Source organism: Sander lucioperca, chromosome 12 (genome assembly GCF_008315115.2).
Source record: "Sander lucioperca isolate FBNREF2018 chromosome 12, SLUC_FBN_1.2, whole genome shotgun sequence".
In the NCBI taxonomy this organism is placed as follows: domain Eukaryota; kingdom Metazoa; phylum Chordata; class Actinopteri; order Perciformes; family Percidae; genus Sander; species Sander lucioperca.
The window spans coordinates 4,018,574-4,044,562 of record NC_050184.1 but is presented as its reverse complement, the minus strand read 5'-3'; the positions used below and the strand labels follow the sequence as shown (position 1 = coordinate 4,044,562).

General features: G+C 40.8%; 1 protein-coding gene and 1 long non-coding RNA gene across 3 annotated transcripts in view; one reads left to right on the top strand and one right to left on the bottom strand.

Moving 5' to 3' along the window:
- Window positions 1-25,989, bottom strand: part of xkr7 (XK, Kell blood group complex subunit-related family, member 7) — an 83,751-nt gene that overhangs the window by 34,906 nt on the left and 22,856 nt on the right. The window lies entirely within an intron of this gene.
- On the top strand, window positions 8,117-25,605 carry LOC118496475. Of its 2 annotated transcripts, none has more exons than XR_004899053.1 (3): window positions 8,117-8,617; window positions 21,042-21,048; window positions 25,595-25,605. It is a non-coding gene; the product is annotated as an uncharacterized LOC118496475 (long non-coding RNA). The 2 variants fall into 2 exon arrangements; XR_004899054.1 differs by lacking the exons at window positions 21,042-21,048; window positions 25,595-25,605 and adding exons at window positions 10,696-10,699; window positions 13,985-13,995.

The following is a 25,989-nucleotide window of genomic DNA, read 5'->3' as shown; positions in this document are numbered from 1 at the left end:
TATAGTGTGATTTGTAAATCCATAAATAAAGCAAATTTCACACCCCCTTTTACGTATGACTGAACGTGGTGTTAAAAAAAAGCTGTTTCTGTAGTTTTGTTGTTTTTACAGCAGGTGTTGCTGCTTTCAAACCGTGGCGATTTCATTTTGGAAACAAACTTGCGAAATGTTCAGCCAGGATTGGTGGAGGCGTTCTGGTGGCTTCAGAGTGATTTGGTTGTTAAAAAAAAAAAAAAGGAGCAGCAGCAGCTACACCGACCGATGGGAACAGATTAATTCTTTAATTTCAAACCGGAGACACACTGAGATGAGAAACGGCACATTCACTTTTACATCCTTGGATCAAACACAGCGCACTTCTTTACAAACACATATATCACGCACACACGCACGCATGCACACACACACACACACACACACACACACACACACACGTTTGTTTCACTATCTTTGTGGGGACCCGTCATTGACATAATGCATTCCCCAGCCCCTTACCCTAACCTTCACAACTAAATGCCTAACCTTAACCCTTACCCTCACCCTAACCATAACCTTATTCTAACCCTAATCCTACAACCAAGTCTTAACCCTCAAACAGCCCTTTAACTTTAACCCTTTAAGCCCCACAAGGCTGTGCAGACCCCACAAGTATACTGTATTCCCCGGGTTTTGGACCCCACGAATATAGTAAAACAAGCACACACACACACACACACACACACACACACACACACACACACACACACACACACACACACACTATAATCAGCTCGAGCACTACACACGGTCCAGCGATATAAGATGCCATTAAGCCATTAGCAGCCTGCTGATTATCTCTGCTCCTATCCTCTGTTGTTCTGCTTCAGTCTGAATGTCTGTTCATGTTTGTGTCGCCGTGTGAAAATTAAGTGTGTCAGCGGTGTCTTTTTTCCAGCGGACTAAATGTGGAATGTTCTGCATATTCTGCCTCACTTGCACCGGTTCCAGTATCAGTTACCAAAACAATCAACCCATCAGGTATGTGGCTGCCTCTCACCTCCTACGTCTTCTGTTGAAAAATCACAGGGCCGTGTGCAAGTATACTGTCTCAAACCATCACTTTTCATCCATTATTGCTGTAATTTTCCTCACATTGTTCTTGAGGTTTGGTGAAAACGCAAACCTAAGCTTATGAACTCTAATGAATCAGGTCAGGAAATACTCTGTTTGGTTTAGGCGAGGGGTGACGTCTGGGTAGAGCATGCAGGGGGCAGGACATGACGCGGATTACACCAACAATTTCGTTTACAGTTTTTCTCAATTGCTAAAACACAATTACTGAAAATTGCTCCATTTTCTGAAAACATTAAACACAAAACCTCATCTTCAAGCACTATTTACAAAACCTCTGACTCCTCTTGCAAAATAAAACTTTCGCCTCAAAACAGTTTTACCTGTGTTCAAAATCAAACACTGCTCTCAAATCATAAACAAAGTGATCAAAATGATATACACTATCAAGCAGTCAGTAAACAATACACCAAAAAATAGAAAACACATTGTTCAAAACATATAGTTCTCAGGGAGAAGTACATTTTTAATCTCAAAACAAATTTCATATTTTTCCGTCATTGTCTTTAGATGAACGAAAACATGTTGCATCATAGTAGCTCAAAATTTATCAGAAATTACTACTCTGCTTTGCTCTTTGCAATTTTTTTTACAGTACTGTACCCTGCATCTCACAAACTTGTCCTTTGTCTCTGTGATACTGTAATTCTTGTAATTCTTTGTTGATATAAACCTGCAACCAGTCAAAATCTATTGAGCAGTCAGTACTGTTACAGTAACAAATGGAAATGACAATGTTCAGGGCCATACAATTTGTTCATTGTACAGTATACAGCCTACAATGCACTGTACTACAGTATACAATACTAAAAGGGACAAAAATCAAAGGAGTAAACATGTGATCCAGGGCTGGACTGGCCATCTGGCATACCGGGCATTTTCCCGGTGGGCCGACGCACTTTTGGGCCGAATCGCCTATATAAATAGGCCTTTTTTTTAATTTTTTGGCCGCACCGGCCCATAAAGAACGCACAGCCTGACCCAATCAAATCCAGGAACCCCCTTCCCACTCCGGGCCGCAAATTTACGAATCCCACTATGGCCACTCCTCCCGGCCCTGAGACACGCGATGTAATAGTTATGCTGGAAGTTTAGCATCCACGTTAAAATGGAAAAACGACCACCAAAGCGTAAGGGAGGTGCAGAGAAATTACAGGAGAAAAAGATTAACAATCTACAGGCGGATTCCACAAAATGTGTCACAATTTCTGACATATTTTGGGGCTGTAGTAGCTGCTTCAACATCAGCATTACCTGAAGTAGAGGAAGGAGGAGAGGTGACTGAAGAGAAGCAGAAACAACATCATGACAGGAAAGAAGCCGAGGAGGAGGAGAGTGACCATGACAGGGCCATGGGAGCGAGTGAGGAAATGATGGAAGAGAGAGTAGATGACAATGTGGTAAGGAGTAGACAAATTAACAGGGACTCTCAGAAAGGGAGGGAGGGTGTGTGTGTGTGTGTGTGTGTGTGTGTGTGTGTGTGTGCGTGCGTTATGTGCGCCTCAAGTCATTACAACAACAAGCAGTTAAAGTTAGTGGCTGTCAGGTAACCTAACTGTTGGGTAGCTGAAAAGTCTGTGTGATCTATAAAATCAGTGTTGATACAAGCATCAGTGTTCCTTGAATTGCTTAATTAGCTTCTCTTGTATTGGTGCTCTTCTCCAGGGCATATACTACTCTCAGCTTTATTGTAGCTTTTGGGAAGGGTTATGGTTATGTTATTTAGCAGACACTTTTTACAATAATTAAAATTAACAAACAGTTTTTAAAGTTGCTAAGCCAATATTAAGCAAAATAGTAATAATAACAATGATGGCAATACAATATCAAATATCAATAATAAAAATACCATAAATATACAAATCATAACTAAGAATGAATGAATTATTTAAGGGTAAGATCAACAGATAAGTCTTGGGACCCCTCTTGAAGGATCCAAAATGATCACATATACGCAAAACACTAGGCAACTCATATCATAGAATGCACGAATATTTTAAGAGGACTGTCTGCAGGGAATGTGTCTGACCAATCACGGTGGGTGAGGGCCAATTCACCCAATTTTTTGTCCCAGTCCAGCCCTGATGTGATCAATGTGCTTCTTCTTGTCTTTGGGCTGGGTCAGGCCAGAGCAATATTGTCCCTCCTGAGGCAACGGGGGAAGAAGCCTCTTGTGTGCCGTATCCATCCCTGACACCTCGCATACGCACTCGTCCTCGTCCTCTCACATCGTTTCTTCTATCCATTCTCAGACTTTCTCCTTCCCACCTTCAACAACCTGTTTGCTCTCTGAACTGGCTTATATTGGTTGTGTCACATCATTTGAAACAAGTGAAATCAATTTTGAGTGGTTGTGTTCAATCAATGACATGTGTTCTCTATTTGTATTTGATTGTTGCTACTTGTGTTTACCAGTATGGATGACATGTGCATTAGAGTGCAGAATGTGTTTTGAGAATGAGAATGTGTTTAGAGTTTTGCTGAAAAGTCTAAGTGAGATCTGCATGTGAAATGGTTTAAGGTATTGACAACAGACTGCACAATTAGCTAAATGAGTTCAAGCAACTGAGAACTTTGTTCAGCCAATGGGTTTTAGTGTTTTAGCAATTGAGAAAAACTGCAATGGAGGTGGAAGCAATGGAAACACCACATTTATTTGTATTTATAGATGATGCTGGTCGCATGACGCTGAAGAGATGCAGGATTAGTCACACTATTTTTTGTTACTATTACGTACCTTTAGTTTGTAACTTTTGTCCAGTAATTACTTAAGAAAATAAAAATATATATCAGAAGCAAACTGCTGATTTTCATCCCTTCTTCTGTACCTTAAAAACTGGTTATGTTATAAAATAAAATAAATTCATGTGAAAGAATTACTCTTTTCTTTAAAGAAACTATTGAGTAGTGTGAGAGAGCCCCAGACATGACATCTGAAAAAAATAAATAAAATTGTGGCCACGAAATGCTAATTTGTGGCCACAATATACTAATTTGTGACCTTATGCACGTGTAAATCTTCCTGCTTCTACCGGTATCCAGGTAATTCATGGGCATGATATTAAAACAAACGCGTAAATGCACGTGTAAATCTTCCTGCTTCTACCGGTATCCAGGTAATTCATGGGCATGATATTAAAACAAACGCACAAATTAGTATTCTGTTGTCACAGATTAGTATTTCGTGCGCACGTTATACCTATTTTGTGGCCACGAATAAGTATGTTGTGGCCACAAATTTGTATTTTGTGCGCACATTATACCTATATTGTGGCCACAATTTATTTATTTTTCCCACGTCATGTCTGGGGCTCCATACCATACAGACGCTGAAGCGGGATTTTTGTGTCGGTATCTGACGCTGAGAGCCACTGACCAAACGTCAGTTTTCGATGGGTTGGGAATGAGAATGGGTTGGTATTTCCCGGACAATGAGCTGCTCTATTCACACATTGGCTCAATCGGACTTTACACACACCTTATACTGACAATTATGCATTTATGCTCACAAACATAGTTAAAATGCTAAACCACCGCAACAGCAGCACAAGTGGGAAGATTCACAAAGTCAGCCAACTTACTCAGTAATCAGGGCTCGACATTAAGGCTTGTCCACATCAACAACTATTTTTTGTAGGGCAAGTGGAAGAGAAATTTACTTGCCCCACTGGACAAGTTAAAACTCAAACAAAATAAAATACCATGTCACTACAATTACGTCTATGTTACCGGTTTTATTTTACCGATTTGAAATGAATACATTAACTAACGTTAGACCCAGCGGCAGCGGGTCAGCGGACCGCTAAAATTAGACCCAGCCCGCTGTTCAGCTCATTCTCTGTAAGCTACGCAGCATGAAAGCACGGCGGAACCAGCAAGCCAGCCGGTGTTAGTTAGCTAACATTAGCTTGCTAACTCCGCCTTAACGCTACCCCGTCGCCACATCGTTCACAGAAAACGAGCCGAATACAGTTGTCACTCGTGTTTATACTTTTACTACTTGTTGTTAGGATTGTTAAGTACGTTGTGGTTGAGTAAAATAAGAAGTAAGTGGTGTTAAATATTGTTCTCTGTACCGCTATCGAGGCTTCTCTAGCGAGGCTTTACTAGTTCGAACGGAACATAGCATCCGGTCCCGGGTTTTCACAATAAAAGCATCAAGCCATTTAGTTAGTTGGAGGCTTTAAAGCATATCATAGATAACAGGAAGTGCTGTCTACGTTAGCGGTAACTTAACGGATGGGAGAAAATGTCTGAGAATCCCATATAATAAGTGTTTGAATCCTTCTTCTCTGCTTGCATTATTGGAGTTTAAATGATATATAGCCATATTCTGACTATTGTTTATGGGTGATTCTCCAACTAGGAGCACTTTTGGCACTGTGAGCTTATGGAAATTTCACTCTCTTAAAACACACTTAAAACAATCTTCCTAGCTTAATTCATTTGTCTTCTAACACAATATGACAGTGGGCAATTTTAGAATTCCATGGAATATTATTATTTTTAACAGTTTTTCTGAAGAGCGCTTTCAAAGATGTCATTTCCACCACTTCTCAATTTATGTATTTTATTACAACATAATATTGTAAAACTGATTATATAAGATGATGTATCAGTCAACAACATCAGTGGCTACCTAATCATGTAACAAAATAAATCTTAATACTTCATGAACTTAATACATTTTTATTTAAAGTTGCTAAATGCCACGAGTTGCCACGAGTTGGAATTTTTGCCTACAGCATTTCATTTTTGCTCAGGTCTATGTTTATTTTTAAGTCACTCACACATATATTGTAAGTAATGAACTATCAATACTTGATTTAAAATACATTTAGATCCATATCATTGGTTATTCTTATTTTTTTTCTTAAAAACTGTGTAGTGGTGGAAAGTGGTGGAAATGACGGTTTATGGTGGAAAGATTGTTTCTGTTCATTTTTACCTAAATTGCCAGTCCAAAATATTTTAAAACCATGTATTTTATTATTTAACATATATGAGTTGAATAATATACCCAGTTTAAAGATAATGTTTTTAGTTTTAAAAATAATGATTACAAATTATATGAACCTCAAAACATTCATTTCATTCAAAAAAGCTGTAAATCTCTGAAAAGCTTTGATCTATCTCTCCTCACTTTCTTCCTACCCCTGGATGGAGATCTTCCCACTATGGGGGGATTGTCTGGGGCGTGTTTGGTGGCCAACACAGCGTTTGCAGTGGCTATACAATGTCGCCGGTTTCGCTGATTGATCTTTCACTGTTTTCTTTTTCTTTCCTTCTCCTTACTGGAGACCTCGAAGATTGATTTCACTATTCCTCTTTCTTTTTTCCTGCGATATCTTTCTCTGTCCTTTTCTAGTTTCTGTTGATGTTTAACTGGATCGGCTTTTATTCTGTCCCTGTATTCCTGTGACTTCTTGGCCATCGACTTCGGCATCTTAAATATAAATATAGATAAATAAAAATAAATATGGAGTGTACTGGAATGGTGATATATAAAGTTCTCAGTCCAAAAGCACAAATATGTCAGAAGAACATGCAAATAGTGCACAAAAATGGCATATATATCATGTCCAAAGCTACGCCTGTAATTTCTCAGAGGTGGAAATGACGGAGGTGGAAATGACATTTTGGCAGTTTTTCTGCAATATTAGCACACCCTCATGTCAGGCTTAGCTAGTTTTGGACTTAGCATGTTGTTTACTCGTAATAAACATAAATACATTATTTTCATATTTGTTGTACATAATTCAACCGAACTACAGCCAAGGTGGAAATGACGCTGAATAAAAATACTCTGTATAAAAGCTTGAGTTACCTTGATTTATTTTCTTGTGCTGAAGAGCACATGTGCCTGAAGTTTTATCTTCAACTAACACTTTATTTCACAATTATTTCCATGGTTACCAAGTAAATAAAATATTTAAGGTGGCTCTATTAAGGTGGATTTTGTTGAGGGAGGTGGAAATGACAGAAAACCTGGGGACAGACTTATTTTATTCCAAAAATAGTTTAAAATTGTGATATGCATATGGAATTTCGATGGTATGATATTATTTTATTTGTCCTTAAGACAAACATATTAAAAAATATTTTTAAATTGATCCTTTAATATAATTTTTTAACATTCAAAGAGGGCCAGTCTGGGTTGGGGACAAGCATAAAACTGAAAAATCTGCTAATAAACAGCCCTGCAAAAGCATTTTTAAAAGAAAACAGGTGCAAGATTTGGTGGTAACTAGGATGTTGGAGCATGAACTTCATAATGACAATGTATTGTGCATTTGTTTGTTTATTTATTTACAAAAAAAAGGCCAAGGACACAAAAGTGCCTGTAGTTAGAGAATCACCCTTATATTACATTTGGTAATGTATGTTACTGTTTAAGGAGGAATGAGTATAGTGTTTGATTTATTCATTTGTATTTTGTTTCTCTCTTTATAGAAACCACACTTACCATCACACTCACACAAGAAAGAGAAAGGAATAAACATAATAAGAACTATCTCTCAGCTCTCTCATTTATCCTCTGGAATATTTGGCCTTAAGTGGTGTTCTGGCCAACACACCTGAGTGAACCTGGTGATAAACCCAGAACTAGCACCTAGACTGAGTGTCTACCTATTATCTCCACAACAGCGATAGCAATGTGCTTTGTGTGGATGAAGCTTTAAGTTAATTTGAGTCTTTAGCGGCTGGCTCTCTGCCTCGTAGCGTTAGTACTCCACTGCTCGTTTGTCCGTCAGTTATTGTTGTAATTTTACCTGATGAAGGTCTAAGACCGAAACGTATTTTCTAAATAAATAATTGCTTGCCCGGAGATGGATAGCTAGATATACTGAGGTAGACCCATGAGGGGCAGAAGAGAGGACAAGTAGAAAGACAGAAAATGGTTAACCTACAGCTGAGCCCAGCTCACCTTTTCTCTCTGAGGGAGAAGAGGAGTAGACTAGCCTCCGATGCCTCCTGGGTGAGCCATATCCATCAGAGTGGATTAAATATCAGCTAATAATCAACTGTAAAGTAGCTACACCTTTTAAAGGATCCCTTGGTAAATCAGCCTCTGCGGTAGAAAGTGAAATTGTAGAAAGAAAAAAAAAGTTAACACCAACATTTAGAGGCAAAATCCATTGTTACGTCTACAAAATTATTTTAGTTATAGTATAAGTTCAAGTTCAAGTCACCACTACCTCTGGTGATACACTGCGCACTGGCGTGCAACGTATTACTTTGTATTATGGAGTCTGGAGATCCTTTTTTCTTGTTGAAGGGGAAATCTATTGTTGGGACACGTTTGTTTCTACTGAATTCTATTAATGTTGATAGTGTTTGGATGCTTTCAATGGTTTGTTTAAATTCTATATTAGCAAAACACAAACAAAAGAATTATAAAATGATAAATCTTTACCCGGACAAGTGACTTTTGTGCATGGACAAGTGAAACATAAATGTACTTGTCCAAAGGACAAGTGCCTCAAAAAGTTAATGTCAAGCCCTGGTAATGTTCCTGAGGTTTCCTGAACTTTTGCTAACATTAGCCACCATAAGCTACTAGACATACTAGACCAAGTCAGTGTGTTGTGTCACTGTGTTGAACTGAGCAACGGTGCATTTCGTTGCTTATGAATTCAACTTTTCATTGGTAAGAGGAAGAAACGTGCACAGTCTGGCTTTAAAGGATGATTCGGATTTGATAAACCACCCAAGTTTCGGAGGGGAGATGGGAAGTGGGGCACGTGTCTGAAGAAAGGAGCAATTCAGAACTCAGCTATTATTTTGATGAATACAATGTTATCATAGCGGAAGACCAAAGAAGAAGAAGAGCCCAGAGGAGCACATCAGTTGGAACCCACACTGACAGTTTCCGCGCTGCAACTTCTTCCCAACCACGAGGGCGTCTCTGTGCTGCAGCTGGAATCTGGCCAGATCACAGCTGGAGGTAAACGCTGTCTCTCCGGAAAAATACAGACTCAGATTTTTACAAGGAGAGATAAAAGGATGGATGAAGGCAGGAAGGGAAGAAGGGAGGGGAAATGAGGCGCTTGTCTGAAGGAAGGAGCGAGGAGGAGGTGGGTTTCTAATTTAAGAGGCGAAATAAACGCGATCATGTGGAGATACAGGTGAAGAAAACGCAATGAGAACATGACTCGGTGGAAAAACAGACAGTTGCGGAGGAATGCGAGAGAACGAGTGATAATGAACCATATGCATGAACAACGCCTGCATTGTTCTCTCCCTCCCTTTTCTCAGCCTGGATTTTCCTATGCACCTTCACACACATTTTCCGCACCTTTTCTCTCCATCCACCTACATGCACAAAAAATACCCCCCAAACTCATCCGTCTTGCCTTGATCACACACAAACACAAAAATGCACACACTCACACTCATGGGTGAGTGAATGAGCCAAATAGAGTCCTTATCGCTGCAGCAGCTGCCAGTCCATTCATATCATTAAACTAACTCTGAAGGACGCTAATGAGGAATACACACCATGAATAGACCAGGATGAGACTCTCTGCGTGTGTGTGTGTGTGTGTGTGTGTGTGTGTGTGTGTGTGTGTGTGTGTGTGTGTGTGTGTGTGTGTGTGTGTGTGTGTGTATAATAACATAATAAATAGGCCAGGATGGAATGCTGTAAATATGTGTTTGTATGTGCATGCAAGTTCGACATGATGTGTTTTTGAGAATGTGTAACTGTGAAACTGTGTGTGTGTGTGTGTGTGTGTGTGTGTGTGTGTGTGTGTGTGTGGGGGTGTGTGGGTGTGTGTGTGTGTGTTCCTGTATGAATAAACACAATAAGTAATCACAGAAAGACAGAGAGGATGAGTCAAAAGAAAAGGGGAGAGAGACTGAAATTGACTTTGCAGGAAACTCACTTTACATCTGGGGAGAAAAAAATCCCAAAAGCACCTATTGATTTGAACAACTCTAAATAAATCATTGACCTGTTATGTAAGAGACCAATTAAAAACTCTGAATGCAAAGATGCACGATCAACACAATACAAACAATCGACCGAGAAGAAGTGGGTCTGATTTTATTAAGAAGTCAACCCAACAAGTCAGTGACATCCACCCCTGATCTGACATGAGATTTAAAGGGATGGTTCCTTTTCCGTCAAAGGATTCTGGTGGCATTGAAGAGAGCAGAGATAACAGCTTCACTTCCCCGTTGTAAAGGGCCGTGAAAATATTCTAAATATAGCGTCCACTTAAACTGATATAGATGTTTTTAGGTGTCTAAAATCCGTTTTGCAGCTGCCCCCGTTTTAAGCCCCCAACGTCGTCTTAAAGGCAGTGCTGCACGGAAGGCACTAGGGTTAGGGAAGTGTTAGGGTTAGGGTTAGGGTTAAGGTTAGGTGCCTTGAAGTCGACGGTGGGGGCTTAAAACACCATCAAGCTTCTCCAGACAGGGGGCGTACCGACCGTCATCTACTGTAGCTAACACACAGACTATGGAGAAGTAGCTTATACAAGCCACACTCAAAATATACAGAACCCAGGAGTTGTTGGTGTTATTGTGTGATAATGGTGAATCCAAACTGTCCCTTTAAGGGCGCTTTCACACCTATAGTTTGGTACACTAGGTGCGATTCGGGGGTGAAGTTGCAACATTGTTGCATTTTTCATTTGGTTTCGGTTTGCTTTCACACTTCATCAAACACAACAAACACTGTAAACACACGTCACACGATCGAAAACCGTCGCTTGGTTATTGGTAGGGTTGGGCATCGTTTGGATTTTAACAATTCTGACACCAATTCCGATTCTTCCTTTCGATTCCGGTTCTTATCGATTCTCGTTTCCGTTTCTTTGAGGGGTGGAGTTGAAATGGGTCACATGCCTATTTTCACAAATAAGAGAAAAGTTTTATTTTTGTTCAATGGTGGTTTGCAGTTTTACAGGGCTTTTTCAATGTAAAATAAAGCCAGACTAGAGCGCCGCTTACTGTGCTCCAAAGCTGCAACACAACAAGCGCCTGGCCGCTTTGGAAACCAAAACTTGCGCATATTAAATTGGGAAGCAATGATCGGATTTGAAACCAAATCCTCTAAACAATTCCAAACGATTCCAATAAAGAAACTATTCTACTGGAATCGTAATTTTTGAAACGATGCCAAGTAGGAATCGGTTCTTGATGCCCAATCCTAGTTATTGGACACATTGGATACATAGTAAATGCAGTGTTTCCGGTTCACTTCCTGTATTTGGGTCGGATCGCGTTCTCACCTGAAGTGAACCGAACTCTGGAGTACTTAGAAGCGGACCGAGACATCCTGTTTTCAAGCAGACCAGAGTTTGTTTGTTTGATCCGCACCAGAGTTTGGATGAGCTTTCACACCGCCCCAAAACCAACCGGACTATCTGATGAAATGCTCCAGGGTTCAGTTTAAACGGACCAAACAAAGCAACCTTTAACACCAGAGTCACACAATAACACGGACAAACTAACTGATGGAGGCAGTGGTAGACCTGCAACTCCTGTGTTCTGAATGTTTTTGTCTGAGTCTGGTGGCTTTGAAAGGAGCAGTTCCCAGTCTGAAAGGGTTACCTGACGGATAGGTAAAGCAACTAGGTGAGCTACCCATGCGCCCCGCTGTGAAACGTTCTAAATATAGCGTCCACTTAAAGTGAAATAGATGTTTTGAGGTGTCTAAAATGCGTTTAGCTGCTGCCCCCGTCCACAGCAGGACATTGCTTAGCGTCTCTGTCGGTACTCCTGCCTGCTTCTCCAAACCGCTTCTCCAGACTGGGGTTTCTGAACTGAATTCTTTACATACACAGGCACTCTGCCTAAATGGTTTATTGCCTCCACACTAATTTGGGAGCACAATACCAAGGTGAAATGCTACATCCTCTGGAGGTCTGGAAAGTAATTCTAGCTCCGAGCCAACACGGCTAAAAGTTCTGCTTTTGACTGCTTTTCTGAGCCTTGGTCATCACATTGGCAAAGTTCCTCTCATTGCTCATCTTTTTTGGGAAATGTGCTGCCTTGGTTATCAGGTGTTTCTGTGGGGTTTGACTTTCACCCGGCTGACAACATCGCACAGAACCCAGAGGAGAAAGACTGACGCCTGTGAGCTACAAACAGGATGATGCAAACAGAGAGAAAGAAGACGATGAGCTGATAAAATAAACCAGAAGATTCATAGACGATACCTGGTGGACGATACTAAAGAAGATGGATCGAGTGGAAAGAACTTTGTGGTAAATAAATGGGTGAAAATGGCTTTTATCATCTTCAATCAGAGGAAATACACACTTCAACAACATCAAACATGTAATTCCCCTATGAGTGTGTGTGCTTGTCTGTGTGTGTCTGTGTGTGTGTGTTTGTGTGTGTGTGTGTGTGTGTGTGTGTGTGTGTGTGTGTGTGTGTGTGTGTGTGTGTGTGTGTGTGTAGGGTTTTTCTGGCTGTGTTCCCAGGAAACAAACTGTGGTCAAGCGAATGTAATTAAAAAGAAAAACTCGTTAAAAGCGAGACACGCCCACTGGATTTCAGTCTCTCTCTCTCTCTCTCTCTCTCTCTCTCTCTCTCTCTCTCTCTCTCTCTCTCTCTCACACACACACACACACTTCTGTCTCACTTTACAATTCTTCATCTGTCATACTCAATTGTATGGATGTAACATGTCTCTCTCTCTCTCTCACACACACACACACACACACACACACACACACACAGTTCATTGATTTTCATTGTTTCATCCATCCATCTTTCTGACAGTCACTCCTCCCCTCCTATGACTCAACTCCCTGATGTGTTTGTGTGTGTGTGTGTGTGTGTGTGTGTGTGTGTGTGTGTGTGTGCGTCTGCGTACATTTGTATATCCGAGGCGTCCTGTTTGTTCAGACTTTCTAACACAGTGAAGTGGGTTGAGTGTCTTTGTGATGGATGGCAGTTTGATGGGCAGGTTGGTGTGTGAGGATCTGCATCTCTTCACTAAAGCTGCAGTTGTATCTGAATAAATGTGTTTATAATGAGTTGACATGGAATAATGTTGATCTTACAGTGGTAGTGTAGTGGTCCAACAATCGATACTTTTAGTATTTTATTTAATTATTTTAGCAATTAATCAAATGACTACAGTATATTAATGTCAAGCTCTCTTGTAGCAAATAACCCACAGATAATTATCTCCACCTCTGCAGCGCTGTGGAGCTTTTTTAGCTTGATGTTTTGGTTGGATAATCACCTGCACTTTACGTCACTGTTGGCCATTTTATAAATCAGTTTTTTGATCGATCCCCCTCCTTTCAGGTTCCTTCGGTTGAATTTCTATGAAAATCAGCTTGCACAGACTTTTAACTTGCTGCAGAGAGATAATCAGTCAACATCCGTTCACCTTCAGTTTTTACTTAAAAATTTCATTAAAAAAAGTCCTTTTTCAATTAAGTATTTGTTAGTCTACATGGATGACGATTCGCCGGAAGATCCACCGGATGTCCCGCATTTTTGGCCAAATGTCCGTTACCTTCCTCTTTCTTTGTGTTGACGTTTTAACCTCTGGTGGATTTCTGAGGACTATGGTTAACTGCTGACTATGGTTAACTGCTCCTCAGATCTCTGCAGGGTAAATCCAGAAAGCTAGCTAGACCATCTGACCGAGTTTTCTGTTGCATGACTAGGGCTGCAACTAACGATTATTTTCATAGTCTATTAATCTGTTGATTATTTTCTCGATTAAATCGATTAGTTGTTTGGTCTATAAAATGTCAGAAAATGGTGAAAAATGTGGATCAGTGTTTCCCAAACGCCCAAGATGACGTCCTCAAATGTCTTGTTTTGTCCACAACTCAAAGATATTCACTTTACTGTCACAGAGGAGAGAAGAAACTAGAAAATATTCACATTTAACAAGCTGGAATCAAAGAATTTTTACTTTTTGTCTTTAAAAAAATTACTCAAACCGACTAATCGATTATCAAAATAGTTGGCGATTAATTTAAAAGTTGACAACTAATCGATTAATCGATTAATCGTTGCAGCTCTATGCACGACTAAAACAACTTTTGAGCGTGCACGTTCCACCAAAACAAGTTCCTTCCCGAGGCTACTTTGCAGCGGCACCGTCATTGCATCCGGCGCTTAGCGCCGCCCAAGACGATTGTGATTGGTTTAAAGAAATGTCAATAAACCAGAGAATGTTTTTCTCCCATCCCGGAATGCTGTGTGGACTAGCCAGACCCTCCTCTGCAGCGCTGTGGAGGAAGGTCTGGCAATGTAAGACTATTTGTAAATAAAATGTGTGCATGTTTGGGAAGAAAAAATATTTTAAACACTTTACATTGTAATGCACCCCAACGCAGCAGATATAGATGTACCAACGCTGTGAGGATCATGTGTATGTGTGTCACAGAGTGGTTTTCTGACAGGCGAGTATCTGTAGCCAGGAGTCACATCCTCACTGGAAATGTCACTCTGTGTGTGTGTGTGTGTGTGTGTGTGTGTGTGTGTGTGTTCCAGGGTCAGAGTTAATATTACAGTACACATGCTCATATACAGAATTTATAGACACCCACTCCCTCCATCACTCAACTATCGACCATATCTTTTATTTACCTATCTTTTTATATTCTACCCACCACTCTACTTTTTTCTTCTCTTCTCTCTCACACACACACTTCTGCACTCTCCTGTTTTTATAGTCTATCATCCTGCTCTATTTTCTTTTCCTGACTTTATCTCTGCAGCTCTCTTTTCACTCTTCTACCTCTTCACTTCCTCCTTTTTCTGTCACTCTGTGAATCACGTACACCCATTTCCCATCTCGCTCCTTCGCGGACCTTTTATTTGTCTTCCTGTTTGATCTCCAGCTTTGTATTCTGCATGGATCTCTTTCTAAATCTTCTTTTCCAACCCCCCGTCTGGCTCTCTTTCTCTATAATTTCTCAGTCTCTTTCAGTCGCTCTCTGGTGCTCTCTCTTTCTCACTGTTATTTCACTCTTCATCTTCATCATGTTGCCCTCTCATCAGCGAGCAGACGGCTGGGTTTGATGAGGGAGATGTAAATGTCAGGTTGTGTTTCTGCAGGGGAAGATGGCCTTCAGAGCGAACATGGTAATGCTGGCTTTAATAATGCCTCAGGCCAGAATCAAATGGGGTTTCCTTGGGCTCCTCTCAGGGCTTCCAACCAGAAAAGAAAAATCACGCTGCTCACATCACATCACATCATATGAAACGTTTTTTGATCAAACAGTTCCAGGAAGGGTAGCAAGAACTAAGTAGCCTACCTGAAAGTCCACTTTTTTATTCGGATTTCTGTTAAATTGGGCCCTATTGGTAGACTCCTAAAATGTGCTGAATATTGCTTAATTATGGATATTCTTCTGTACAAAGTCTGCATCTGGAGTGGGCTCTCTTGTGGACTTAATGAATTTAGGATTTGGACAGACTGAAGCAATCCAGACTTCGCGGTTACTAACCCATAAAGTCAGCGAGTCTACAAATGTGCGACGGTGCAGACAACTGGATTGAGCCCTGTTACACTGGAGCGGGAACTAAATGTAGACCTCAGTTCCTCCGGTGAAAAGAGAAGTAAAGATCCTAAAAAGGATCCTGGATTTTGGGTGGAGATGTTCAGTCTCCACTTACACTGTTTCAAGATAACCCTGTCTCCTAAAAGATTACGTTCCCATACAACTAAACACGTCCTCACACGTCCTCTTACCATCGACAGGCGCATGTTGTGAAACGGTTTTAACCCTGGTGTTGTCTTCCCGTCTACGTTTTCCGACGTTTTTGTTGCGTTATTCAATGCTATTTTTATTCATGGTCAATAAACCTAATTTATATGACATTATACCTAACTTTGAGTTAAAAAAAAGCTAAAAATATTAATTATTTTGACTAATAGTTAAGATCAGAGGATGTTGACTGGATCACATACTGGGTTATTTTGTTTGTTTTTCATTTTTAGGGTAATTTGGTCGATAGGTACAACTGTGGTTTGTTGGTTTGACTCAGGGCGCTTTCACACCTGCCTCATTTAGTTTGGTTGAATGACACTAGAGTTGTTTTTCCCCCTTGGTGCGGTTCATTTGACGAGTGAGAACGCAGCAGATGCACTCGGGTGCGCCCCAAAAAGCAGACCAAACAAGAGGTACTCTTTCAATCGAACTCTGGAGCGGTTCGATTGTGTTGAGAACGTGATCCCACCACGAACAGACCCAATAAGTCTGAGCTAATGTCTCCTGTAGTCAGGTGTGCGTAGCAATCTGTGATGCGGCAGAACAGAAAACTGTAGCACAGTGGCGGGTGCAGAACGTGACAGATGGGTGGGCCTGGATTAAGTCGAGGTGGGCCTGAATCTAGTGTGTCCCGAAATCGAAGCAGTTGTCCCGAATCCAGGAAATTATACTAGAGCAGCAGAGTCTTGAGTCGCCTGATGAAACATTAAAAACTGTTCACAGTCCGCTCCATTCTCAGAGCCAGCAGTTGTTCCATTACGATCCACAGACTGGTCCTACAAATCATTCTTGTTCTCAATACGAGGTTTAAAAAAAAAAAAAAATTAGTGAGTGTAACTTGTTTAGCCATACTATAGCAAAATCAAGATACCATGACACTTCTAGCTAGCGAACATTACCGTTGTTCGCGCCAGATTGCAATAGTGCTACATTGATGTTGCACTGACCAATGAAAACACCAACACACTTAACTTTGAATTTCTGATTGGGCGGGCCAGCTGTCAATGTGGGTGGGCCCACAGCTCCGCGCCTGCTGTAGCAGCTTGCAATGTTTCTCTCAACAGACTGCGGTCAAGCTCGTCGTCATTCGCATATTCTGTGGTCAAACCATCCGCCGCAAAACAGACACCGGCAAAGCAAATCAAAGTCTCAGTGACAATGTCTGATTATTTAAATGAAATGAGCTGGTTTGACCGTGGAGATGGAAGAAATATGCACTAGTCCAGAACCCAAGACCTTCTTCCTGTATTTACTTTCTGGCTCCCGCCCAAGACACATCTAACCAATAAGCTGAGTGAATTTTCTTACGTGGTTTGTAATGACGCATTTTGCTACACTTCAATTTTTCCAGGTGTGAAATGAAACCGAACCAAGGGGGAACCGCTCCAAGTTTACAAACTCATTGACTGATTGGGACCAAAACAAACAAACGATAGGTGTGAAAACGCCCAGGGACTTTCAGTGGAGAGCTTTGCGCTTTTCCTGATAGTTAAATATTAATATAGAACATTTAAATCACAAATCAATTATTTTTTCAAGGATATAATGGTTAATTTCTGCTTGGTGCAATGATGTTTTGGAGTCACTGTTGTTGTGCCTCAGCCCAAACTGTGTGTTATTTATTCTGGTTTCAGTGGAGAGTTTTAGTGGCACATGGTCTCCGTAGTGATTTCAGATTTAGTAGTAAAAAGTTTCACTGGAGCTTCATAATTCTGGACCGAAGAATGAGCAGAATACAATTTCCATAAAAGTCAACATATATAAAAGTGATTTAGAGCCTCAATGACAATGATTCTCAATACTACTATAGAAAGGGCTGCCCCAACAAGTAGAAATATAAACTTGAATTAACTCTCATTTTATGATTTTAGTCTCTTTGAGTGCAGATTAATGGCTCACAGCTTGAGATTATTAAACTCCAAATTTAACTTGATCATTGATTAACTTTAAACTGAGAGTTGAGGTGATTTCAATTTCAAATAATTTTGTGTTGAAGTGGATGGCGCAAACTGTGCGAGATCCCAGAGGGGGGAAAAAAACGTGATGAAAACTCAATAAGGCTTGACAAAAATTAAGTTTTATCACAGTCCTATAGGAAGCAAAGAGACTTTAACATCTCTGCTGAGCTTTGTAGTTGTTTCCCTCAAGTTTGGTGCAATATGTAGCAGAGTTTAAATTGAAGCTTGGTTTTACTATTTTAAGTTGAAGGACACCGGAGACACCTTGTGTCCGTACTGGGAATCAAACCTACGACCCCCAGCATTGTAGGTGCATTTATCTATCCACTGACTGATACAGTAGCAGTGTGTGAGCGTAAGCGCTGGTGTGTGTGTGTGTGTGTGTGTGTGTGTGTGTGTGTGTGTGTGTGTGTGTGTGTGTGTGTCAGAGATGTAAAAGTGCTTAAACAGCAAACAGCCCACGGTGGAGAGAGCTCCAATGGGAATACCGTGATGTCGCTAACACCAACCATGCCTCTGTGGGCATGAAACACTGCATCCACACTAGCGCCCCCATGAGGCTGTAATGTTGATTACACAACAGACTACAACATTACTGGATGGCTGAAAAATAAAAAGACAACTTTTCGATCCTGAACACCACCACCCTGCTCCTCTGGAGCCACTATGTTAGCTTTTAGCACGCTAACATGCTAACATTTACTGGATGAAACATTTAACGTGCAGTTTCAAAGTTAATTCTTGAAACTCAATTTCAAGCCAACATGGGTAAGGAGAAATTTGAAAGTCTACACTGTTGGACGTCTGGTATGTGATATGTGTGGTATGTTGTGCTGTGTGCTGTGCTCTGTGACTGATGTTTTGCAGAAATAAAGTCCTTACGGATAAATAAAGTTCTTTGGATTTAATTTAACAGCCAAATTAGCGCTATGGGCGGGACAAACGCTGTTGTCAAGCTGTCTCAAAATCACCCAATGTTCTAGTTTGGTTTTACTTCGCTCCGCTCTTAAAACCACTGCAAAGTGTTGGCACGCATCAGTGTCAACTTAAAATGACATTAGATTCATGTGGATACGTTAGTCTCTAGTGATTGGTTAGGGAAAATCAAATCCCCCTACCCCACGGACATTGGTTACAGTGGAGCCAATGTCAGACTGAAGACAACAAGTTGACAATTCTGTCCAATATCATGCAACAATTGATCTTGAGGTCATGTTTTTTATTAATTTAACAGACGTGGACTTGAGACTTGGTGACTTGGACTTGAGTCGGCTCGAGTCATCATTTTGATGACTTGCGACTTGACAAAAAAATACATGATTTCAGACACGACTTGGACTTGTAAGTTAACGACTCGAGACTTGACTTGAGGCATAATGGTTCGGATGACTTGCGTGTATTCATAAGTTTGAAGCGGTTGCATGTAAAATAATATAATGTAATGTCACGTTTCTGTCTAACTATCAAGAATGCTATGCAGACTGTGAATCATGATTGGATGACTCAAAAAGCTCCCATGCAGGGGCGTCGGACTGGGGGGAAAAAGGGGACTGAGTACCCTGGGCCCTCATGTGAGGAGGGCCCAAAAAGATGCTAGAATGAATAGCTGTGGATGCGGGGTCATGTAAGGCTTGTATCATGTGGACGCGCCAACAGTTTTGTTGTCATTACTTAGAATTTTTCATGGAGGAGGCAGGAACTACGCACTATATACGCACATCACTTCATAAGGAATTTAATAACAACTTAAACATTTAGGCTACAGCTCGCCGCCATTTGAACATCCACGAAGCTGTACAGCCCAAAGTTCAACATCACTTTAATTGTCCTTCTCCGGGGGCAGGAGCCCAGCGTTACTCCTTCTTTTTCCCAGCGCCGCTCTGAGGATTTGAACCTGTGACCCTGACCTTTGGGCTGCTGTCGCCCTCAGTTTCAGGCTGCAGGCTCACGCTGCTCTGTTATCTCTGAGTGAACACAGGAAAAAGAAGAAATGGGAACATTGTGACCCACAGATGAGAGACCAAAGTCTTACTGGCTCGTATCACTCTGTGGGCACTTACTCACAACTGCAAGGGATTGTGCGAAATTGGGACATTTTATTGTTTCTGCACCAATCATCTCTATCTGCTCGCCTTTCTCACCCTCCTGTCCTTACTCTTGTTTTCTCTTCGTCTCTCATCGCTCATTTTTCTTCCTTTTGCCCCATTACTCCCTTTTTTACCCGTTCTCCTCGTCTCCCATCCATCCTTCACTCCCAATGTTAATTATTTTCCAATTTCCTCTTCTCTCCGTCTTTCTCTCTCCCTTTCATCTGTCTCGCTCACCTCCTCATCCTCACCGCCATCCCTAGCTTCCTATCTTAATTGCTCTGCCCACAGGAGGACACAGTCAGGCCGGACTCCCTGCCGGCTGTATTGTCAGCACCAGTTTTATTGTAAGGAGCCAATATATAAAGAGAACAGAGGGAGAAAAAAGAGAACATTGTAGAGACCTTTGTTTCCCTTTTAGCGTGGCCTCCCAGCAGAGTTCAGTCCTACCAACAGCTACTGCAGCGAGGAAAGAAAAGAATCTTTGCTTAATGCCTCCCATTTTGAGCTGCTCACGTTTGAAGAACATTCATTCTTCACACTCGTGGTGCGGTAAGTGTTACGCAGTCGGGGACATTTGCTGACACTTTGAAAATGACGCAGAACGTGTAATGACGTTTTATGACAAAGGATGTCAGAAAACGAAAAGGTACATGCTTTTTAAATTTACATTTAAAAAAGAAAAGAAAATGCAAATCCATACTCTCTCTCTGTAAAGTTGTGGTGCAGCCAATTTATTTCCAAAATTGGGGACTGATTTTGTCCATTTCAGCAGCATATCCAGCACACACATGTACAGATTTCTTCCAAAAGACAGACCCATTGTTGGGGTACGACGTGCATCAGAACACTCTCCCCTATTGTACTCTTTGTCAAGACGCATGTCATCACGGATTGACTCATGTAGCCGGGTCAAAAACCCGTCACTGTACTATATCCCCATCCTGATGCATTTTGACGCTCCAGAAAAGTAGCAATATTAGCAGCTAGTGTGTTAGCACACCACGCTACTTTACCTCAACCTGTACTTCAGTCTTTACGGTGTGTCAATACAACACTCTGCATCAGGTGTGCAGTTTTGAACTGTTTGTGTGTTAAGCTGGATTTATAGTGGTGCATGAAGGCGTTACAGCGTAGCCAGTAGGCTGTAGCTACTGTGTGTAGCCGACGTATCTATCAAATAGTGTTGCAGTCGAGACCACCTAAACCGAGACCAAGTCAACACCAAGACCAGAGTGTATCGAGATCAAGACAAGACCAACACTTTGAGGGGTTGAGACCGAGACAAGACCAAGATCACACCAAACAACTGAAACTAGATCCCTGAAACATGCAGTATATACAAAACTAGCTAATATGTATGGCTAATATTCGCTAAATAACTTTGGGTGAGGGGTAGTCTATATCAACGATGTTTCATTTCCAGGATTGCTCAGGTGCTGCCGGAAATTCTGCCGGATGTCCGTCACCTTCCTCTTTCTTTGTGTTGACGTTCTAAACTCCGGTGGATTTATGAGGACTATGGTTAACTGCTCCTCAGATCTCTGCAGGGTAAATCCAGACAGCTAGCTAGACTATCTGTCCAATCTGAGTTTTCTGTTGCACGACTAAAACAACTTTTGAACGTACACATGTTCCCCCAAAACAAGTTCCTTCCTGAGGCTATTTTGCAGAGGTGCCGTGGCTCCGTCTGATTGTGATTGGCTAAAGAAATGCTAATAAACCAGAGCAGGTTGTTCTTCCATCCCAGAATGCTGGTGTGGACTAGCCAGACAGGTCTGGAAATGCGAGACTAGGTGAGGGGGGGAAGAGATTTCTAGCTTTGCTAGCTTTATTCATGCTTCCTTTCTAAATGCAGATAAAAATTTGAGGTGGTCCCAGCTGTCTCAGTCAGCATTACATTGCAGAATGTACACACTGCTTTTCTTTTAGATGTTGTTTTGCAAGTGAACTCCTTATGGTTTAGGTAGTCAAATTGTATTACCGAGGATTTGACTGACATCTGCCAGACAGCCAGAGCTTCTTCTCCCGTCCCCCGCATTCACTTTCTTTGGAGTGAATGTTAAAGGGGGCCGGGAGAAGGGGTTAACAGTAACACATTTCAAACTAGAAATTAGTTAAGTTATTGGTTGCATTTGAAGCAGGAGGTTTTACATCCAATCACAGTAATGATGTTCACACATGAATCAGACAATGCACAGGCAATGTATCCATGCAGTTGTGGTCTTGACTGGTCTTAACCCTTGTGTTGTCTTTGTCTTGTCAAATTTGTCCCGTTTTTTAAAATGTCTATCTCAGAAATATTGGTTCCTTTTTAACTACCTAATTTTAATTACCCAAAAATAACATGGATGATTCCATACATCGCGCTTCGCAAGTACAACAAAAGATAGGATCTCTACTTTCATTGAATTGTGGGTGTTTTATGAAAAAAAAAATGCATTTGAAAAAAACACATTTTTAAAAACCATATCCTTCCTTGAGTGAGTCTAAATAATTCATAATTTCGGTATTAGGTATAATTTCCTATAAATGAGGTTTATTGACCATGAATTCCAAAAATGAAAGTAACCCTGGTAATACGCTGGTATTAGTGGTGTTTGTACATGGTAGTGAAAAGAAGCGTTAAATGTCAGAAGGGTTAAAATAAAATCCAGAGTCCTCTCCGAGACAAGACTAAGTAAAAATGTCGATTCCGAGACCTTCAAAAAGTCTTGAGACCAAGACCGGTCTCGAGTACTACAACACTGGTATGACATAATTAACATGTTGATTTTAAACAATGTAACAATATAAAAAAAAAATCAGAGCTATGATAGATTAATCACTGATGAAAAAATCATTGGTTGCATCCTACTTAATAAACAGTGACTCAATGACAATACAAAATGGTGTTTAGTACTTGTTCATGTGTGCATCGTTAACAGACTCTTCCAGTCAAATATCTGCACATCTGATTTTCATTCTAAACTCAGAACACAGGGATTTAAGCTCTGCTGTTAATCAACTCCTGCTGCACATCTTATTGCAGTTTGTGTTTTCAGCTGTAATTGTTTGCAGCATTTAGAGATAAACCCTCATTTGCAGAGATTCTTTTCAGATACAATGTGGTGTTGATATAATATTCAGTTCTCTGTCATTTTTAATCTTCTTTCTCATTCTTTTCTTTGTTTCCCCCCCCCCCTTTTAGATTACATTTATTTCATCGTTTTTCTTTGGATTCACTGGATTTGGTTTCATTTCTTGACGTGTTTTCAGGTTTGTAGGACGGACAATGTTCTGTTTGTTTGTTTGCAGTTTGAATGAAGAAGTTAGCCTTTAATTCATCATGCACCTGTCTCTGTTTGTGTTCTAATTTAATTTAGGGGATTATGTGTGTGTGTGTGTGTGTGTGTGTGTGTGTGTGTGTGTGTGTGTGTAGTCTGTATTTATGAGACTCAATGTTACAGGTCAGCAGGTTTACATTAACCTGTGTGTGTGTGTGTGTGTGTGTGTGTGTGTGTGTGTGTGTGTGTGTGAGTGTGTGTGTGTGTGTGTGTGTGTGTGTGTGTGTGTGTGTGTGTGTGTGTGTTCCCAATTACTGCATGGATCAGTGGGTATGTATGCATTCAGGTGTACTTTAAAATAATTGAGATTTTTTTCTGTGTGTACATAATGGACTGACCACTGCATGTAACACACACGCACGCACGCACGGACACACACAAGCCCACTCCTCAACATGTTTCCTTGTTTCTGTGCAAACTTCCCTGCAGACAGAAGTTACAAAAAGCAAGAGGAGACACGACAAGAAGACCAAAACATATCAAGCCAACAGAAAAAAGAGCAGATATGAAATATTGATGTAACAAGAGGGAGAAGGAAAGGTGAGAAGAGCAAGGAAGCTCAGGGCTATTTCTCATTGTTTTTTGTCCCTGGAGAGAGAGGGAGGGGAAGGAGGGAGATGACAAAAGGAAAAGAAAAAAAATCTCCAAGCAGAAGAGAGGAGAGAAAAGAAGACGGGAACGGGAAAATATATATTCTTTGCATAATATGTGTGAGACCTGAGTCGAACCTGAGCACATGACAGACAGCAATCAGAAACCTGCGTCACATTCATCACATTCAGCTTTAGTTCTGTGCGACGACTGCAGAAGTAGAACTTACTGCTCACCGGCTCGTGCCAGCTTTTTCGAAAAAAAAAGAAAACAATATCCTGCAAGTTAACCAAATGAGCTGTTAAAGTGTCATATTATTGAAGACTGGGGAGAGAACGTCACCACCAGCGTTGGTAGTTTGCAACTGTCTCTGTAAATAATAGAATTACTGGTGACAATTTAAGACAAGTGTTTATTACTATTTAGCCTACATACTGAGCTGATAGGTACATATAGCAGAAATACAGCATTTAAAGTGCCCATATTATGCTCATTTTCAGGTTCATAATTGTATTTTGAGGTTGTACCAGAATAGGTTTACATGGTTTAATTTTCAAAAAACACCACATTTTTGTTGTACTGCACATTGCTGCAGCTCCTCTTTTCACCCTGTGTGTTGAGCTCTCTGTTTTAGCTACAGAGTGAGACATCTCACTTCTGTACCATCTTTGTTGGGAGTCGCACATGTGCAGGAGCTAGGTAAGGATCACATCAGCTAGCTATCTGTTTCTCCAACTTCAGTCAGTACAAGGCAGGATTAGCTGGGAGACTTCTTCTAAACGAGGGCGCACTTCCAACTTTGCCCCCCCCCCAGTTAGAGCAGTCTAGAACCGGGGGTGACTTGGAGGCAGACTGTTTTGATGTATAAATATCGGTTGTTGTTTCATGTTTTTTATGTACTTTGTGTTTTGTGTGTATGTGTGATTGTACTGCTACCAGTCTTGGCCAGCATACATTAGCCATAGTCATATGTCCATCTCGTCTTTTTATTCCCTACCTGATGGTCCCTTATGGCTCCTCTCAATCACTTTGCTCTCTCTCTCTCTCTCTCTCTCTCTCTCTCTCTCTCTCTCTCTCTCTCTAATGAAACATTGTTTTTCTTGGATTTGTCTTTAAAGAAAACATCAAACGTCCAAGTCTCAGCTCTCTCTCTTATCTTTTTTTGTACTATATTGTGCTCTTTTCATTCTGCCAGTCTCTCCCACGATTGATTATGAGCAGTTTCTCTTTCTGTTCGCCCTCATATTCAAAGTGTTAACATGCGGCTTCATTAGCGACACACTCATTCTTTTACTTTTGTCTCGCTTTTAAATGAGAGGTGACTGAAATCACACACGCACACACGCGAGGACGCCTCGACAGAAGTATTTTGTCTGTCAATTGCAGACATGTCTCCTCTCTTGCTCTCTCTTTCACCCAGCGGAGTGCAAAACACGAGGGAACAAAGAGAGAAAAGTGGAGAGGGAGGAAGGGGTGAAAGAAAGAGAGACAGATGGACATGTAGAGAGAAAGAGAGAGAGAGACAGAGAACAAAACAGAATGAAAATGTCAGATTTGATGTTATTGTCCGCATGTCAGGATTTGCAATCTGCAGCTGGTTTGATTGACAGAAGGGGAGGGCGGGACTTGTTTTTTAACAGCCAAAAGAATAGAAACTAGAAAGCAGAGAGCTAAACCTTCACTGAGGTGGCACAATCATTAACACTTGTTCTTATTGATAGAAATGGTGTTAATCTTAAGCACTTCAATAGTTTAGGTCAGACTTCTGTCCACTGAGTTATAACCCATCAAATGTACTATACAGCCAATGTAATTTGAAGTAATTATTAACCACTGTTCTTCTGGTTTCAGGCTTTCCACCAGATTACAGTAAAAGATCAAGTTGGGTAAGATTTCCTTTCAGTGGGGCCTTGCTCAAACCATGAAAAACAGCCCCAGACAAAAAGTAGAAAGTATTAGGGCTGTACGATATAAAATATCTAATTGCGATTATTTTGACTGATATTGTGATTGCAATATGATTCACGATATTAGAGGGAATGATCATTTTTGTATCGTTATTCTCTTTTTCATAGAAAAATATTAAAATAAAAAAAAATAGTGTGATTTTAGCGAGGATCTATACAAAACAAAGACATTTTCTTTAGTCTGTACGATACGATTTGTAGTTTGACACATATTTTGCCTTTAACAAATATTGCGCCCCCCTGCAATT